We start from the raw sequence: 13,540 nt of genomic DNA on the forward strand, positions 1-13,540 counted from the left end.
CATGTGAAGAGGCAGGTGTCCCAATAATTTTGACAATAAATGTGTGTATATAATATATATATATATATATGTGCAGACTGGTGGTGGTAGAGGTGACACCGGAAGCTGCAAAGCTAAATCAGGAAAGAGTGGTGTCACCTGACCTTTTGTATAGTATGGGACATGTGTGAAGCACAAAAATTGTCACATGACAGTAATTGAGCAAGGTCATTCTCTATTTGAGCATGACGCTAAATGTAAGTTGGTGATGACATCACCACATTGGCACTGATATCATTACAGATGGTTTCATAGTGTAGTGGTTATCACGTCTGCTTTACACGCAGAAGGTCCTGGGTTCGATCCCCAGTGAAACCATGTATGTATAGGTTTTTTTTTTTTCTGCTCAGCACTGGTAGTAATAACCGTATGAACTTTTTTTTTAATACCATAGCCTGGTCTGACCAGTCATTAAAGGTCCAAACATGATTCACTAACCATCATTTATATATCAGAGCCCAACAGAGCACAACAATTGCACTGGAACCACGTCTTTGGACTAAGGGAGTAATTAGCCATGGTAGCCTGCAAAACCTCTAAACAGTTAATTAACCATTGTAAATATAATTAAGGCAAAGCCGGCAAAAAAAACAGATACCTTTTAATGGCTGTCTTAAAAATATTTTAGTTTCCAAGCTCTAAGAAATTACATCCATTAGTCTGAAATCTCCCAAGCCAACAGCCTATTATTGAGGATTATTGACTTGTCTTAAACTAGTTGCGCCCGTGGTTAAGCAGAATCCTGGCTGAATATCTCTCAGTACAAAATTAAAACTTACACAAAATCCATAAGTTCTGTATGATTAAATTACATTTATACCGATCATCCTCCCGAATGTAGAATAGGATTACAATCATTTGAAGGCCTCCTTCACATGCCCATGTAGCATGAATGGGCCTTTTTTTTTTTTTTTTATGGTGTCTGAACTTCCAGGTGCTGTGCGCAGTCAGCCCATTGAGGTCCCTTGGAATGCAGCTGCGGGTTAGCAGCCTTGAACGCACATTGTCTGCATGATTTAGATCAGCCATTCTCAACCAGGGTTCAGTGGAACCCCGGGGTTCCTCCAGAGGTTGCTAGGGGTCCCTTGAGCTGTGGCTGATGAACCACCTATTTGATGATGCCTACAGAGTTCAAGGTTTAGCACCACTTGGCAAAGCCAGCAGTATGACACCAAATATCTTTTTAGCTGTCTTTAAGGGTAACATTCTGAACACCACTTTAAGGGGGACATTCTTCCAATATCAACTCCATCAATATCAGGAGCATTGTTTCTATTGAGCCCTGATGATTTGGTTTTAGTAAGGGTTCCTCGACACATGAAAATCATTTTTTGGGGTTCCTCTGGGGTTAAAAGGCTGAGAAAGCCTGATTTGGATTAAAGATTTTTTTTTTTTTTTTTTTAGACCAAAAAAATGGAGGTACATTTTGGACATGTGGCGTTTTTTTTCTAAACATTTTGGAGCTAAAAGTGGTACCTCTCCCATTTCAAAAGGATGGAAGGTATGTGAGGCTAGTATTATTTTGGCATTGTCTCTGTAACCAAATTTTAAAGACCTTTTTCAGCAAACGCAGCCTGGAAGTAGCCGATGATAAATCAAGTGGTATAGAGTAAAGGAACCTGTATGCTGTAAATACTCCATCAACTGAGTATTAGCTAAAAGGAAGAATACATATTTTCTTCTCCTCTGACATAAACCAGCGGAGTCTGCAAAATGATTTGTGTCTCATATTGTGAAACAGATTAACCCGCTGATCCTCTCCTGCAGATATAATAGCACAATCTCCCAGGTGGATGTTGATGTGTGGGAGATTACAAGCATTTATTATAACTTTAAAACAACCTGTCCCTCTTGTAAAATCCCATACTTCAATCTCCTTTTTGTTGGTTGTGTGATTTTCTACTTACGTATTTCAGGAATTGCAGACTGTAAAGGCATGGCTTCGTTTTCACAATGTAGCAATATTGGTACTTCAGATGACTAACAGCTACATTACAAATGTCCTAAACACACTTACATGGCAAAGAGACCCCAAAGGTGCTGTTTCAGCATGCTCCAGCAGGATGCGCTAGAGAGATATCATTCTGTGTTATGAATGCTTAATGAGTAACTCCACTTTTGTTGAGAAAAAAACATTCCCCTCTGGGTGATCTATATAAATTGCAAGGATTATAACAAACTTTGTTGGAGATTTTTACCTTTTGTTATTCTGAATAAATTCCTGTTTGTTGCTCTGTGCCTCTGTGCTCAGTGGGTCTAATGGGAGTGGTTTCATAATTATCTATCAGCTGTGCAGCTTCAGAGCACTAATGAGGAAATCTGATGGACCTGCATCCCTTTAGACGTGATTTCCTATTTTAAGTAGCTCACCAAAAATGAAATTTTTGAACATGATGTGAACTGGATTTGTCCACTATGGAGTACTATGCCAAAAATAAATATAGATCTAAATGAAAAATAATGTATTGTTAAAAAGTTTTCTAGGTTTAGAAAAAAAAGGGGGGGCAAGGAATCCCATACTCACATTCCAGCTCAGAAACCCGGCCCAGCCACTGATTGGGGAAACGGAGGATGCCGGATATAATGCTAGGTCTGGGGCTGAGGCGGGGGCCCCCCACCCAAAGCAAGGGTTCAGCAATGCAACGAACCAGATAATCATTAAGTGTAAAGCCTCGTACACACGGTACGATTGTTGGACAACCGAGCGTCTGATTTTTGTCGAAAAGGGCGTGTGCCAGGACCTTGTCTTGCATACTAACGTTACACAAATTGTCGTGCCACAAACATGAATGTAGTGACGTACTATGAGAATTTTCAGCTCTTGAGCGCCACCATTTGGGCTCCTATTGCTAATTTTGTGTTTTAATCCGAGCATGCGTGTTTGTAGTTTTGACTTTTGTGTGATGGATTTGTGTACTGACCATCCAAAAATCTGACGTGGAGCTGTCGTTTGACAAAAATTTACTAGCCTGTCATCCAACATTTGTTGGTGGAAAATTGGAAAACCATTGTCAAAAGGAGCGTACTGACAGTAAGAAATTCGGACAACAGTCTGTCAAAAAACAATCCCCTTCCCCACTGAATCTGAAAGTATAAATGTACACATAGAAAAAGTGTAATGAGTAAATGTGACAAAGTGCTTGCATCTGAAAATGTGTCCTGCCCCAAGTGAATAAATCCCAAGGGAAAAAATGCCCCACTGCATAAATATGAGATACCGGGGGTGGTAACACCTGAAATGGGTGTATATTAGTGAAACTGGCAATGTAAAAAACAGGAGTGAACAAGTGCCCAATAATAAATGCAAAGAGGGGAAAAATAAATGAACAAAAATTTCTACAACTAATGTAGTGATCAGAGATAATACAGTACACTAACACTGTACTAATGACACTAGCTGGGAAGGGGTTAACATTTAGGGGCGATCAAGGGGTTAACTGTGTGCCTAACCATGTGCAATGTGTGCTGCTTTTACTTTTTGATCTGTTTTTTTTTTTTCCTCCCTGCTTTTCAGGGAGAAGAAAAAGCCAGATTGCTGTTCCCATGCACACAGAGTTCTGTGTGTTTGTAAACACAGAGGTCTGTGTGTGATTGGCCACAGTGGATCAGATGATTTCAGCCAAAATCATTGGCTGAAATCTGCTGCCAAACTCGTGCTGGCGGGGGGGGGGGGGGGGATCGCACGCATGAGCGGTCTGAACTTTGAAGACAGGCAGAAACATACAGGTACTTTGTCCGGCCTGCCTGTGCTGCCCATCTGCAGTAAATCTAGCAAGTACTGTATTCATTGGCATATAACACTCACTTTTTCACCATGAAAATTGGGTGCAAATAGCGTGTGCGTGTTATACGCCAATACTTCAATTTTAGCTGCCTTGGAGGGGACAGGACGACGCCGTCAGATTACATACAGTGAAAATCTCCTGTTTACTTGGCGGCCTCTGTAATAGGAATCCTATCTCCTGGGCCACCATTGGACCAGTGTTCTGTCTATCATAGGAGATTCTCTCTGTATGTAATCTGTCGGCGCTCGTCCCGCCCCCCTCCCTGTCCCCTCTAGGCTACAGATGGGCATCGATCAGGCTGCACTGATGGCAATAGTGAGGTTGCTGCATTGATGGCAATGGTGAGGCTGCATTGATGTGGACTGATGAGGCTACATTGATGGCAATGGTGAGACTGCAGATGGGCACTAATGCATAGGTGCAACCATGCTAAAGTATTGCTGTGTCAGGAGTTAATCGCCTGACCTGAGCATACAATGTGTGTTAAACTTAAACAATATTATGAAAAAATAAAAATATAAATATACTGTGCCCAGTCTGGGAAAGATAGATAAATAAATAAATAAATGGGTCAAAATATCCGGACTATGAAAAATTACAATATATAAACATCAACATGAGTGTTATAAAGACATGCAGTGTCAGACTTCACATATAGTGCATATATATAAAAAAGTGGGTGACTAAAGCATTGATCACACAATAGCAGCTTCATAAAAATAAAAATAAAACAAAAAAGTGCAATGTTACACTGTACGTCCGGAGAGATCACAATGCCTGTGAAAATGCAAGTGTCCAGTGCAAACAGTAAGTGCTCAAAATTGTCTAAAGTCATTAATACAGTCCAAGAAAAAGTGACGATTAACGATTAGGCGAATAACTCCTGACTCAGCAATACTTTAGCACGGTTGCACCTATGCATTTGTGTATCTACATGGATTAGCGCAGCACCACACCCACTCGCTAGCTTACGTTTATACCAGGGGCCAGGCTGGACCCCATCCGGTGCAAGCGGCTTTTCCCTCCATCACTTTAGTTACTACATGGTAGCACAGGAATAATACACTTTACATTGCGCATCGCGGCGATCGTTGTTGCGGGGTGTCAGTCTGACACCCCGCAACACCGATCCAGGTAAAGAGTCTCTGACGGAGGCTCTTTACCACGTGATCAGCCGTGTCCAATTACAGCTGATCATGATGTAAATAGGAAGAGCCGGTGATTGGCTTTTCCTCACTCGCGTCTGACAGACGCGAGTAGAGGAGAGCCAATCGGCTGCTCTCCTGACAGGGAGGGTCTGTGCTCATTGTTTATTAGCACAGCCCCCCCCCTCGGATCCCACCCAGGACCACCAGGGAAGCCGCCCAGGACCACCAGGGAAGCCATCCACACTGGACCACCAGGTATGCCCCCTAGACCCCCAGGGAAATACTAATCTGTGCCCAGGCAGCTGCCAATCAATGCCCAGGCAACTGCCAATCAGAGCCCACTCACAATGCCTACCACTGCCAGTGCCACCAGGGATGCCTATCAGTGCCGCGTATCACTGCCGCGTATCAGTGTCCATCAGTGCTCAGCAGTCCCGCCTATCAGTGCCCATCAGTACCCAGCAGTGCCACCTATCAGTGCCCATCAGTGCCACCCATAAGAACCCATCTTTGCAGCCTTTCAGTGCCCTTCAGTGTCACCTATCAGTGCCCATCAGTGCCCACTATTGCCACCCATGAGTGCCCATCAGTGCCGCCTATCAGTGCCCATCAGTGCTGCAAATCAGTGCCACCCATCAGTGCCGCCTGCCAGTGCCCATCAGTGCCGCATATCAGTGCCCGTCAGTGCCCGCTCATTGGTGCCACCTCATCGGTGCTGCCTTATCAGTGCCTGTCAGTGCCGCCTTATCAGTGCCCATCAGTGAAAGAGAAAACTTACTTATTTACAAAAAATTTTAACAGAAACAAAAGCAAAACTTTTATTTTTTTCAACATTTTCGGTCTTTTTTTATTTGTTTAGCAAAAAATAAAAACCGCAGAGGTGATTAAATACCACCCAAAAGAAAGCTCTATTTGTGGGAACAAAATGATAAAAATTTAGTTTGGGTACAGTGTTGGATGACCGCACAATTGTCATTCAAAATGCGACAGCGCTGAAAGCTGAAAATTGGTCTGGGCAGGAAGGTGTATAAGTGCCCGGTATTGAAGTGGTTAAACTGGCTCACTGCCTCCTCCAGGAGTCTACACTGGACCTCCAATACAAGTACATTGTAATAGCTCATTTCATTACCAAATCTACTGAACAGAAGAATCTATCAAAAAGTTAGCAAAAATATTTATTTCATAGATTAGATTCTTCTAACTTTTATGTTCCATGTAGCTTAAAAAAAAATTGGTTTTCTAACCAGAAGGTCACACTGGCAAGCCCTACAGATTTCCATAATGCGATGTCTGTGGTAACGCACACAATTCTGCAATATGAATCCTACTTTATAATCTCAAATGTAATCCATTCACTGCCCATTATGTTATTATAAGCCAGCAGCCATACATTATTTCATAAAACAGACCATTTACACCAGTCGTGGGGGCTGGGTGAGGCGTTCCACTCCATTGGAACCAGTTAAGTTCACCAGCAAAGAAAAAGCAGAGCACTCCGTCATGAAGAGTCTTCTCACCTTGAGCTATGAGTGTAAAAGAACGAGGAGTCCTTTAACCACTTCAGCCCCGGAAGATTTGGCTGCTGAATCACCAGGCGATTTTTTTGCGATTCGGCACTGCGTCGCTTTAACTGACAATTGCGCGGTCGGACCCATAAAAAATTGACGTCCTTTTTTTTTCCCACAAATAGAGCTTTCTTTTGGTGGTATTTGATCATCTCTGCAGTTTTTATTTTTTTCACTATAAACAAAAAAAGAGAGACAATTTTGAAAAAAACACAAATATTTTGTACTTTTTGCTATAATAAATAGCCCCCCCCTTTTTTTTTTTTTTTTAAACTTTTTCTCAGTTTAGGCCGATATGTATTCTTCTACATACTTTTGGTAATAAAAATCGCAATAAACATATATTAAAGAGGAGGGCCACTAAAAAAAAAAAAAAAAAAATTAAAAGTCAGCAGCTACAAATACTGCAGCTGCTGACTTTTAATTGGACACTTACCTGTCCCAGGGTCCAGCGATGCGAGAGAACAAAGCCCCGCTCCTCTCCCCCTCCGTTTGGCGGCGCCGGCATTGCAACTGTGGACGCCGGGCTGTGGCTTCACAGCCTGGCACCCACTGCGCATGCGCGAGCGGCGCCGAGCGCCGTGATTGGCCGCTCAGTCACCTGGGACCTGTAATGGGTCCAGATGATTGACAGGAGGGAGGGAGCAGAGCTGAGCCCTTCCTGTGCCGAGGGGGAAGTGATGTCACCAGCCCAGGCATTGAAAGAGGCAGACTACGAGGGACCCCCTAGCAACAGGCATTTAGAGGTGAGTAAAAAAAAAATATCCAAATGTTTTTTTGTAATTTTTTTTAGGATTCTTCATGTAGTTTTTTTTTTTTTTGGGTGGAACACCACTTTAAGGTTTATAAGGATATGGCGGCTACAAAATAGGGGATAGATCTATAGCATTTTTATTTATTTATTTACTAGTAATGGTGGCGATCTGCGATTTTTATTGGGACTATGACACTATGGCCGACACATCGGACACTTTTGACACATTTTTGGGACCATTGGCATTTATACAGCGATCAGTGCTATACAAATGCACTGATTACTGTGTAAATGTCACTGGCAGGAAAGGGGTTAACACTAGGGGGCGATCAAGGGGATCACTGTGTTCCCTCTCTGTGTTCTAACTGAAGGGGGGAGGGGACTGTCTAGGGGAGATGACAGATCGCTGTTCATACTTTGTATGAACACACGATCAGTCTATTGTCCCCTCAAAGAACCGGGATCTGTGTGTTTACACACACAGATCCCGGATCTCGATGTGTCACGAGCGATCGCGGGAGCCCGGCGGTCATCGTGCCCGCCGGGCATTCGCATTGGCTCCGGGGGCGAGCAGCGGGCTTGTGAGCACGCCCCTAGTGGCCACAAGGTGAAGCGATGTAACATAACATTGTTTCACCCAGCCGTGCCATTCTGCGGCTGGTCGGCAAGTGGTTAACAAGTGTAAGGAAAGCTGGCTCGCCAGCCAAGACCCATTTAGCCACTATGGCAACGTGCTCAGAGAGACCTTTACCAGGTACAGCCTCACATAGCCAACCTAGCATCCAGGCTGAAGAAGGGGGAACCTCTCCGGGGGTACAGGGGCTTTGCCTCGCAGGGGAATTTGAGGACTTTGATTGTATTTTTCTGTTTGATCTATATAAAAGCACAATGTCCAATCAGCCAAAGTGTAGGTATATACACTGAGCAAAATTATAAACGTATTTACCATGAGCTGAACTCAAAGATCCACGACTTTTTCTATGTACACAAAAGGCCTATTTCTCTCAAATATTGTTCACAAATCTGTCTAAATCTGTGTTAGGCTGGGTTCACACTGGTTCGACAAACGCTCCAACATTGGGAGCTCATGTCGCATGACGTGTGAAAGTCAATGATTCCCTATAGGAGCTGTCTTAACTGGTCCGACACAAGTCGGTCCGACTTTGAAAATTCTCCCTGTACTACTTTGGTCTGACTTTGATCCCACTTCAGCCCATTGAATATCACTGAAGTCGGATCAAAGTCGGATCGCCGTCTTAACTGATCCGACTTTGGCATGCGACTTGTGCTCTGATGATCTTGAAGGGGAACTCCATGCCAAATTTAAAAAAAATGGCATGGGCTCCCCTTCCAAGAGCATACCAGGTCCTTTGGTCTGGCATGGATTTTAAGGGAAACCCCCATGCCTAAAAAACGGCGTAGGGTCCCCCCCAAAATCCATACCAGACCCTTATCTGAGCACGCAGCCCGGCAGGTCAGGAAAGGGTGTTGGGACGAGCGAGTGACCCCCCCCACCCTCCTGAACCGTACCAGGTCGCATGCCCTCAACATGGGGGGGGTGGGTGCTTTGGGGCAGGGGGGCCTTGCGTTTTTCACCGTGGGGGTTCCCCTTAAAATCCATACCAGACCGAAGGGCCTGGTATGCTCTTGGAGGGGGAGCCCATGCCGTTTTTTTTTCCAAATTTGGCGTAGAGTTCCCCCTAAAGATTTATACCAGACACAAAGTGCCTGCATTGTCGGGATCAAAGTCGCAGGGCACAGTCGGATCCACAGCCGTACGACTGTCGTGTCGTACCAGTGTGAACCCGGCGTTAGTGAGCACTTCTCCTTTGCTGAGATAATCCATCCACCTCAAAGGTGTGGCATATCAAGATGTTGCTTAGACAGCATGATTATTGCACAGGTGTGCCTTAGGCTGGCCACAATAAAAGGCCACTCTAAATTGTGCAGTTTTAGCACACAGCACAATGCCACAGATGTTGCAAGTTTTGAGGGAGCGTGCAATTGGCATGCTGACTGCAGGAATGTCCACCAGAGCTGTTGCCCTTGAATTGAATGCTCATTTCTCTACCATAAACCGTCTCCAAAGGCGTTTCAGAAAATTTGGCAGTACATTCAACCGGCCTCACAAGCACAAACCATGTGTAACCAAACCAGCCCAGGACCTCCACATCCAGCATCTTCACCTTCAAGATCTTCTGAGACCAGCCACCCTGACAGCTGCTGCAACAATCAGTTTGCATAGCCAAAGAATTTCTGCACAAACTGTCAGAAACCATCTCAGGGAAGCTCATCTGCATGCTTGTCGTCCTCATCAGGGTCTCAACCTGACTGCAGTTCGTTGTCGAAACCGACTTGAGTGAGCAAATGCTCACATTCGATGGCATCTGGCACTTTAGAGAGGTGTTCTCTTCACGGATGAATCCCAGTTTTCACTGTACAGGGCAGATGGCAGACAGCGTTTATGGTGTCGTGTGGGTGAGCGGTTTGCTGATGTCAACATTGTGGATCGAGTGGCCCATGGTGGCGGTGAGGTTATAGCAGGCCCGGACTGGGACAAAAAATAGGCCTGGGCATTTTAGACTGAGCAGCCAACTTTTCCAGGGACCGGGGGGCTGTAGACATTTGCGGGGGTGGCTGGTGTTGATCCTCCACACTGTAATGTGCAGGGACACTGTGATATAAAGGGAACTGCATTATAAAGGGGCACTGCAATGATTACAGTGCAGTCCCCTTTATATTACAGTGTCCCGGTCCTATTGTGGCCATACAATGCCAGTACTGTCTGTCTCCTATTGTGCCCACACTGCCCAGTGACACTGACCTGCTCTCTTTCTGGTACAGCGTGGCTCTCTCTGGTGGTGCGGGTACAGCGTGGCTCTCTCTCTGGTGGTGCGGGTACAGCGTGGCTCTCTCTCTGGTGGTGCGGTATAGCGTGGCTCCCTCTCTGGTGGTGCGGTACAGCGTGGCTCTATCTGGTGGTGCTGGGGCTATTAGTTTCCCCAGCACAGTCCTCTCTTTCGTTTCCCATGTCTCCTGTAGTAGCTGCTACAAGCACTCCTCAGCTTGTTTCCGGGTTTTCTCTTTCACCCCAGCAGAGTGCATACTGGGGACTGTAGTCGGCTCCCTGCTGAGAACAATTGGGCCACCTACAGTCAGGTCCATAAATATTGGGACATCGACACAATCCTAATCTTTTTGGCTCTATACACCACCGCAATGGATTTGAAATGAAACAAACAAGATGTGCTTTAACTGCAGACTTTCAGCTTTAATTTGAGGGTATTTACACCCAAATCAGGTGAACAGTGTAGGAATTACAACAGTTTTAAGGGACCAAAAGTAATGGGACAATTGGCTGCTCAGCTGTTCCATGGCCAGGTGTGTGTTATTCCCTCATTATCCCATTTACAAGGAGCAGATAAAAGGTCCAGAGTTCATTTTAAGTGTGCTATTTGCATTTGGAATCTGTTGCTGTCAACTCTCAATATGAGATCCCAAGAGCTGTCACTATCAGTGAAACAAGCCATCATTAGGCTGAAAAAACAAAACAAACCCATCAGAGAGATAGCAAAAACATTAGGTGTGGCCAAATCAACTGTTTGGAACATCCTTAAAAAGAAAGAGCGCACCGGTGAGCTCAGCAACACCAAAAGACCTGGAAAACCACGGAAAACAACTGTGGTGGATGACCGAAGAATTCTTTCCCTGGTGAAGAAAACACCCTTCACAACAGTTGCCAGATCAACAACATTCTTCAGGAGGTAGGTGTATGTGTGTCAAAGTCAACAATCAAGAGAAGACTTCACCAGAGTGAATACAGAGGGTTCACCACAAGATGTAAACCATTGGTGAGCCTCAAAAACAGGAAGGCCAGATTAGAGTTTGCCAAACAACATCTAAAAAAGCCTTCACAGTTCTGGAACAACATCCTATGGACAGATGAGACCAAGATCAACTTGTACCAGAGTGATGGGAAGAGAAGAGTATGGAGAAGGAAAGGAAATGCTCATGATCCAAAGCATACCACCTCATCAGTGAAGCATGGTGGTGGTAGTGTCATGGCGTGGGCATGTATGGCTGCCAATGGAACTGGTTCTCTTGTATTTATTGATGCTGTGACTGCTGACAAAAGCATCAGGATGAATTCTGAAGTGTTTCGGGTAATATTATCTGCTCATATTCAGCAAAATGCTTCAGAACTCATTGGACAGCGCTTCACAGTGCAGATGGACAATGACCCGAAGCATACTGCGAAAGCAACCAAAGAGTTTTTTAAGGGAAAGAAGTGGAATGTTATGAAATGGCCAAGTCAATCACCTGACCTGAATCCGATTGAGCATGCATTTCACTTGCTGAAGGCAAAACTGAAGGGAAAATTCCCCAAGAACAAGCAGGAACTGAAGACAGTTGCAGTAGAGGCCTGGCAGAGCATCACCAGGGATGAAACCCAGTGTCTGGTGATGTCTATGCGTTCCAGATTCAGGCTGTAGTTGACTGTAAAAGATTTGCAACCAAGTATTAAAAAGTGAAAGTTTGATGGATGATTGTTTATCTGTCCCATTACTTTTGGTCCCTTAAAAAGTGGGAGGCACATATACAAACTGTTGTAATTCCTACACCGTTCACCTGATTTGGATGTAAATACCCTCAAATTAAAGCTGAAAGTCTGCAGTTAAAGCACGTCTTGTTCGTTTCATTTCAAATCCATTGTGGTGGTGTATAGAGCTAAAAAGATTAGAATTGTGTCGATGTCCCAATATTTATGGACCTAACTGTACATTGAGCCTCCATCCTCGGGTGAGTGAGCTCACCATCCAATGTATGTGTGTCAGAAACCATGAAATCAGACCAAGACAGAAGTACAGTTAAATCACACTTGTTTAATAATAAAAGTAAATAGAACAAATGTAGTTAAAAGATAGCCAGAGTTCAGGAACCGTAACGGATAGTGAGACAAGCCAAAAGTTAGGGAGCCAGAGATGAGCGTAGTAAAACAGCAAGCAGGATCTGGAGCCAGAAGGGATGTCAGCCAAGCAAGTCTTTTAACAAGAATGCAGGAGTGATGTGATGTTGACTAATGCAAAGGCAGAGATCCTCTGGGCTGGACGGCTTAAGTAGGAAGGACTGACGAGAAGGATATCATCAACAGCTGAGTAACTGTGGAGAGATAGGAGCTGGCAAGTAGGCGAAAGCTGAGCGGCCAGCACAGAGAAGGAAGGGTTGAGCCCAGCCCTGACAATGTGACTGAAGTCCCCCCCCTTCCCTCCCTTCTCTCTCCTGACTCTGAGCGAGTGAGTACACTAAGGTAAGGGGCACTCAGATGTAAGGGGTGCCCTGTGGACTCTGATGTAAGGGGGCTTTGGGAACCCTAATTTAAGGAGGAATGTTAAGCAGAAACACCCTTACATCAGAGTTCCCCTTTACACCAAAGTCCACAGCGTTTGCCCTCAAAAAAAAAAAAAAAATTGCCGTGCGCCGCTGAAGTGTTTAGGTTGGCTTTTTTTGCTCCACTATAGCTTGAAGTGATGCAAAGGGAAGCTTAGCAAAAAAAAAACATTCTGAAAGGCACCTTACTGAGCATGGCCAAACATAAAAATGCTAAAGATATTTATTTGAAAAATAGGACATTATCATGGACACAGGCAATCTTTCAGAGGCTTGCATTAGGTACCCCTGTGTGTAGACCCCCGGGAGCCCCAACCTGCAGGGCATCATGTGTTAATCCTTCATGTTTTATACTGGCATTAGCACGCCGCACACAGAAGCCCTCCTCAAAGGGGTTAAACTGTGTACCATATGGACAGCACGCGATCCCTTTCTCTTTGTACCTGAGGCTCATGGATTTGAAGGTTTCACCCCTGTCTTTATTTCCCCGTGCCTGGCGCGTCCCTGGCGCAGTATATCACCTGTTTTATAGGGTCACGTGGGATCTGTTAATGGGGTGCTTGCTTCTTGATGACTTCAGGATGAGTGCTCCTATGGCACCTGGAACCTATTCTGCCACCTGGAGCAGCCTCAATTACCTTCATATGTGGATCCAGGGGCGGTTTTAAAATCCGTTATAGACTTCTCATTTTACCAGGACTTCTAGCAGAAAAAAAAAAAACAACTGAGTATTTTTTGTTTAATAAAGTACTGGTCTGATCTTCGAAGTCTTACATGCTTGCAGCTTCACAATTTTGAGATAATATTCCATGTACAGGTACACCATATGTCAAAAGTATTGGGATTCCTGCCTTTCCAGTC

The 13,540-nt window shown here is 44.6% G+C and overlaps 1 non-coding gene across 1 annotated transcript; it reads left to right on the forward strand.

Moving 5' to 3' along the window:
- The first annotated feature begins 284 nt into the window (after positions 1-284).
- TRNAV-UAC (transfer RNA valine (anticodon UAC)) lies at positions 285-357 on the forward strand. Its single transcript has one exon. It is a non-coding gene; the product is annotated as a tRNA-Val (tRNA).
- The last annotated feature ends 13,183 nt before the right edge of the window (positions 358-13,540 follow it).

This window comes from Aquarana catesbeiana, linkage group LG06 (genome assembly GCF_042186555.1).
Source record: "Aquarana catesbeiana isolate 2022-GZ linkage group LG06, ASM4218655v1, whole genome shotgun sequence".
Taxonomy (NCBI): domain Eukaryota; kingdom Metazoa; phylum Chordata; class Amphibia; order Anura; family Ranidae; genus Aquarana; species Aquarana catesbeiana.